The sequence below is a fragment of the Bos taurus genome, chromosome 3, assembly GCF_002263795.3.
Source record: "Bos taurus isolate L1 Dominette 01449 registration number 42190680 breed Hereford chromosome 3, ARS-UCD2.0, whole genome shotgun sequence".
In the NCBI taxonomy this organism is placed as follows: domain Eukaryota; kingdom Metazoa; phylum Chordata; class Mammalia; order Artiodactyla; family Bovidae; genus Bos; species Bos taurus.
In genome coordinates, this window is record NC_037330.1 from 17,369,853 (window position 1) to 17,376,337 (window position 6,485).

Here is a 6,485-nt window from a genome sequence, read left to right on the forward strand (position 1 = left end):
CTTTATTTCAAATATGCAAGGGACTTGAATAGAGCTCTGTTTGCAGAAGACATATTGAAAAGGAGTCTAATATCACTACTGATCATCCAGGATATGAAAATCAAACACACAATGACGTATCACTTCACACCTGTTAGGATGATTGTGATCAGAAAAACAAGAAATCCTAGTCAAAGTTGGTGAGTTTGTGTAGAAAATAAGGATACTTTTACCTGTTAGTGCAATGGTAAATGGTTCAATCATGATGAAAAATATGAAAGTTACTCAAATGTTAAAAAATAGAAACCAGAACTACCATATGTATTCCCCATTCACATTAGTGTATTTAACCAAGTTAATTTAAATCAGGGTCGCCAAGACATATTAGCACTTTCAAGTTCACTGCAGCAGTACCCACAATAGCCAAGACGTGTTAACATCCTAAATGTCCATCAACACATGAATGGATAAATAAACTGTAGTATACACATACAGTGGATTATTATTCGTCCTTAAAAAGAAGGAAATCCTGTCATGAGACAACATGGATCAACCTGGAAGACATTATGCCAAGAGAAGTAAGCCAGACCCAGGAGGACAAATGCTGCATGAATCCCCTTATATGAGGTATTGAAACAGTCAAACTCGTGGAAGTAAAAGGGCACATGGGCACATGCCCTGAGTAAACTGTGCTTCAACAGAAAAATGCACCCCAGTGTTCATTGCATACAGCCGCTATGGAGAACGGCATGGAGATCCTTAAAAAATTAGGAATAAAACTACAATATGGCCCAGCAATCCCTGGGGATACTTCTCTGGGCATATGCCCTGAGAAAATTGTAATTCAAAAAGGCACATGTACTCCAGTGTTCATTGCATCACTGTTTCCAATAGCCTGGACATGCAAGCAGCCTAGATGTCAGTCAACGAATGAATGGGTAAAGAAATTGTTGTACATAAATACAATGGAATGTCACTCAGCCATAGAAAGGAGCAGATAGGAGTTCAGTTTAACTGAGGTGGACAGATCTAAAGCCCGTTATAAAGAGTGAATCAGACAGAAAGAGAAAAATAAATATCACATTTTAACACATATATATGAAATCTAGAAAAATGGTGCTAATGAAATTATTTGCAGAGCAGGAATAGAAATGCAGATGTAGAGTACAGGGCTTCCAAACACAGAAAGAGAAAGAGAGGGTGGGATGAATTGCAAGCGTAGCATTGAAATATATGCATTGCCATGTGTAAAAGAGATGGCTAAAGGAAGGTTGCTGAATAGCACAGGGAGCTCAGCCTTGTGCTCTGTGATCATCTAGAGGGATGGGGTGGGGGGGCATGGGGTAAAAGTGAGGCTCAAGGTGGAGGGGCTATATGTGTACTTAAAGCTGATCCACATCTTTGTAGGCAGAAAGCAACACAACATTGTGGAGCAGTTATCCTCCAATTAAAAATAAATTTCAAAAGAAGGAATGTGAGCTCTAAAAGACAGCAAAACTAATACGAATTATGAATAACTGCTCACAATAACTAAATAATGTGAACCGTGCCCCCAAATGTGATTAAAATAGATTATTTAGTGTGAGGGCCCCCTCCCTAAGACCCTCGCCCAGCTCTCCTCTGTCTTCAAGCTGACATCACTACTAATTCAAAGGCTTCAGTCTGAAGGCAATTTCAGAATCCACACCTTCTTACTAGTAAGAAAGGTCCTCCCACTGCCTGAGGGAATATTTCATGCCTTGTGCTCTCTCCTGAAAGAAGGCAGTGTCGTGTCTGCAATATTTCTTGATTGGGTTGGTGTGCTACAGGAAAAAAAAAATCAGTGACATAACCTGGGCATTTGAAAAGGTAGGAACTTCTTTAGATTGAGCCCTGGTCCTGATCGCTTTCTCAGTATCTCAGAGAACCAAAATGAAGACAGATGTTCCTCTGAGATTCCACAGTGGAGTAACCAAGATCACTGTTAGGAAACAGACATCCTTCAGGGATCTCAGAAGGAACAGGGATGTCTTGGGATGGGTCAGTTATTTTCCACGACATTTTTTTTTTTCATGTTGAAGTGTTAGGAACTAGGTGGGGCCTGCTGGAGCAAGAGAATGCTCTAAGGAACATGTGACTTAGAACAATTCTACCAACATAATTTTAAACTTGCTCTTCTTGCCTCATGAATTAATAATGGATTCCAAAGCTACTTTTTACCAATAAATTTTATGGGTTGTCACTTAGGTTTGATAAATGAAGGGGAATCAGGCTCTCTTTAAAAAAAAAAAAAGAGTGCTTAATGAGGTTACTGATGTGGAAAGAGGGATAATTAATTCCTGATACACAGAGAAAATGACTAAAAGACAGGTGACTCTCACTTTTTTCAAATAACGAATCATTGAAGCATCTGTAGCAAATTAAATCTCTGAAAACCATGTAACAGCTACATGAGGGCTTGCTAGATTTTACTTAGAAACCAGTAATAGTGGTTATCTAGGAGAGAAGTTGACTGTCTGGGGGATGAGTAGAAGAGAGACCAAATAAGACATGAGGCAAAGAAGACATCATCCGCACATACACATGCTCGGAGGGGAAGGAGCGATGCCATGGGAAAATATTTTTGGAACCTACAGTTTTACATGGAGCCAAACTATTCATCAAATATGAATAAAGTAAAATCCATTTGTTCCTTTTCCAGGAAATCTTCCCAACCCAGAGATCAAGCCAAGGTCGAACCTCTTTCTACATATTAGCCTCCTGAAAACAATTGAATTCTCTCAGCCTCAGTTTCCCTATTTGTAAAAAAGTGGAAAAGAATGTATTCAACTCAGTGTACTGATAAAAATTAACATATTCACGAATGTTTCCTAATTATTAACGCATGCCCGCAGTATCTTACATGCTGTTAACTGTTAACATGAGTATGGTGACCAAAGTTCTTGTCTGTGTAAATTCTTGAGTGAATTTCACACACACACGCACACACAATCCAGCTTGTTATTCTTCCCACCTGTGGTTTCCCATGATGTACTCTGCATATACATTAAATATGTAGGATAACAATAATACTCCCTCGTCACACTCCTTTCCCAATTTTGAACCAGTCAGCTATTTCATGTCCAGTTCTGACTGTTGCTCTTGACCTGCGTGCAGTGTGTCAGGAGACAGGTAAGGTGGTCTGGTACTCCTGCCTCATTAAGAAGTTTCTGTAGTTTGTTGTGATCCACACAATCAAAGGTTTTGGCATAGTGAGGGAAGCAGAAGTACATATTTTTCTGGAATTCCCTTGATTTCTCCACGATCCAGTGATGGTTGGCAGTTTGATCTCTGGTTCCTCTGCCTTTTTAAAACACAGATTGTACATCTGGAAGTTCTGGGTTCACATATTGCTGAAGCCTAGCTTGAAGGATTTTAAACCTAACCTGCTTGCACGTGAAATGAGAGTAATTGTAACATAGTATAAACATGATTTGGCATCACCCTTCTTTGTGGTTGGAATGAATGATGACCTTTCCCTGTGCTGTGGCCACTGATGATGTTTCCAAATTTACTGACATATTAGGGCAGTGTTTTAACAGCACTATCTTTCAGGATTGGGTCACCACCACTATCTCGTTTGTAATAATGCTTCCTAGGGCCCACTTGACTTCACACCCCAGAAGGTCCAACTCTGAGTGAGTGATCACACCACTGTGGTTATTTGCATCATTAAGACTCCTTTTTTTTTTTTTTTGTATACTTTTTATGTATATTCTTGTCACTTTTTCTTAATCTCTTCTGCTTCTGTTAGGGCCTTATTGTTTCTTCCCTTTGTCCTGCTCATCCTTGCATGAATAGTCCCCTGGATATCTCCAATTATCTTGAAGACATCTCTATTCTTTCCCATTCTATTGTTTTCCTCTATTACTTTGCACTCTTCATTTTAAAAGGCTTTCTTATCTCCCCTTGCTCTTCTCTGGAACTCTGCTTTCCCTTTCTCCCTTGCCTTACTCTTCTCATATTTCCTCACCTATTTGTAAAGCCTCCTCAGACAACCACTTTGCTTCTTGCATTTCTTTTTCTTTGGAATGGTTTTGGTCACTACCTCCTATATAGTGTTACAAACTTCTGTCCATAGTTACTCAGGCACTCTGTCTATCATATCTCATCCCTTGAATCTATTCATCCTCTCCAGTGTATAATCATAAGGGATCCACTTGCACCAAGTTCGTCTCAACCCCCTCCTTGATCAGGGGAACCTCTACACTACTGAGCCGATCACTGTCTGCAGTGGTGCTAAGACGACGGGAGACTCTGAGAGATGAGAGCCACAGCAGCTTGGCAGCCCCTCGTCCCCTGACCACCTCACTTACTTCTAGCCACAGCTTCCACACCAGTGCCATTTCAAGGGACATAGACCCAGCAGCCAAGTTCTTGGAGCTGGGGCTCCCACAGTAGGGGTGGCTGGCTTCAGAGCTGGAATGGGGACTGTGTTTGGGAGACTCATCATTGGCTATGACAGGAGCCCTTCTCTGAAGCAGCTGCTCTTCTCCTAGGCCATCTTGGGCTTTGCCCTCCCGGAGGCCATGGGGCTCTTTTGCCTGCTGGCAGCCTTTCTCCTCCTCTTCGCCATGTGAGGGAGCCGTATCCACCTCCCATAGTTCTTTTTCCCGTGTCTCCTCTGCCCTGGGTGTTCCTTTTCCTGTACCTCCCCAGGCAGTCTGGGGAAAGTGGTTGGCTCAGGGCTTGACAGAAAGAAGACAAATAAATACTGTATTAATAAGAAAAAAAAAAAGATAAAAACTGTGCACCAAATTCCTCTATAAGAAGTATGGAGAGGGTTCCACTAACCACTGAACAATTCTTGACCACTAGGTGGATATTCTACAATTCAACTTAATTCTGATACTCTTTATTTGAAGATAGTATCAGATTCCATGGGTTAACAGTTCAGTCCTAATAACCACGATGGTGTGATCACTCACTCAGAGTTGGACCTTCTGGGGTGTGAAGTCAAGTGGGCCCTAGGAAGCATTATTACAAATGAAGATAGTGGTGGTGACCCAATCCTAAAAGATAGTGCTGTTAAAACACTGCCCTAATATGTCAGTAAATTTGGAAACATCAGCAGTGGCCACAGCACAGGGAAAGGTCATCATTCATTCCAACCACAAAGAAGGGTGATGCCAAATCATGTTTATACTATGTTACAATTACTCTCATTTCACGTGCAAGCAGGTTAGGTTTAAAATCCTTCAAGCTAGGCTTCAGCGATATGTGAACCCAGAACTTCCAGATGTACAATCTGTGTTTTAAAAAGGCAGAGGAACCAGAGATCAAACTGCCAACCATCACTGGATCGTGGAGAAATCAAGGGAATTCCAGAAAAATATGTACTTCTGCTTCCCTCACTATGCCAAAACCTTTGATTGTGTGGATCACAACAAACTACAGAAACTTCTTAATGAGGCAGGAGTACCAGACCACCTTACCTGTCTCCTGACACACTGCACGCAGGTCAAGAGCAACAGTCAGAACTGGACATGAAACAGCTGACTGGTTCAAAATTGGGAAAGGAGTATGACGAGGGAGTATTATTGTTATCCTACATATTTAATGTATATGCAGAGTACATCATGGGAAACCACAGGTGGGAAGAATAACAAGCTGGATTGTGTGTGCGTGTGTGTGTGAAATTCACTCAAGAATTTACACAGACAAGAACTTTGGTCACCATACTCATGTTAACAGTTAACAGCATGTAAGATACTGCGGGCATGCGTTAATAATTAGGAAACATTCGTGAATATGTTAATTTTTATCAGTACACTGAGTTGAATACATTCTTTTCCACTTTTTTACAAATAGGGAAACTGAGGCTGAGAGAATTCAATTGTTTTCAGGAGGCTAATATGTAGAAAGAGGTTCGACCTTGGCTTGATCTCTGGGTTGGGAAGATTTCCTGGAAAAGGAACAAATGGATTTTACTTTATTCATATTTGATGAATAGTTTGGCTCCATGTAAAACTGTAGGTTCCAAAAATATTTTCCCATGGCATCGCTCCTTCCCCTCCGAGCATGTGTATGTGCAGATGATGTCCTCTTTGCCTCATGTCTTATTTGGTCTCTCTTCTACTCATCCCCCAGACAGTCAACTTCTCTCCTAGATAACCACTATTACTGGTTTCTAAGTAAAATCTAGCAAGCCCTCATGTAGCTGTTACATGGTTTTCAGAGATTTAATTTGCTACAGATGCTTCAATGATCCATTATTTGAAAAAAGTGAGTCACCTGTCTTTTAGTCATTTTCTCTGTGTATCAGGAATTAATTATCCCTCTTTCCACATCAGTAACCTCATTAAGCACTCTTTTTTTTTTTTTTTTTTTAAAGAAAGCCTGATCCTCCTTCATTTATCAAATCTAAGTGACAACCCATAAAATTTATTGGTAAAAAGTAGCTTTGGAATCCATTATTAATTCATGAGGCAAGAAGAGCAAGTTTAAAATTATGTTGGTAGAATTGTTCTAAGTCACATGTTCCTTAG

At 40.5% G+C, this 6,485-nt stretch overlaps 1 pseudogene; it reads left to right on the forward strand.

Annotated features, from left to right (window-relative positions):
• The first annotated feature begins 523 nt into the window (after positions 1-523).
• On the forward strand, positions 524-4,841 carry LOC112445855 (ATP synthase F(0) complex subunit C2, mitochondrial-like; annotated as a pseudogene).
• The last annotated feature ends 1,644 nt before the right edge of the window (positions 4,842-6,485 follow it).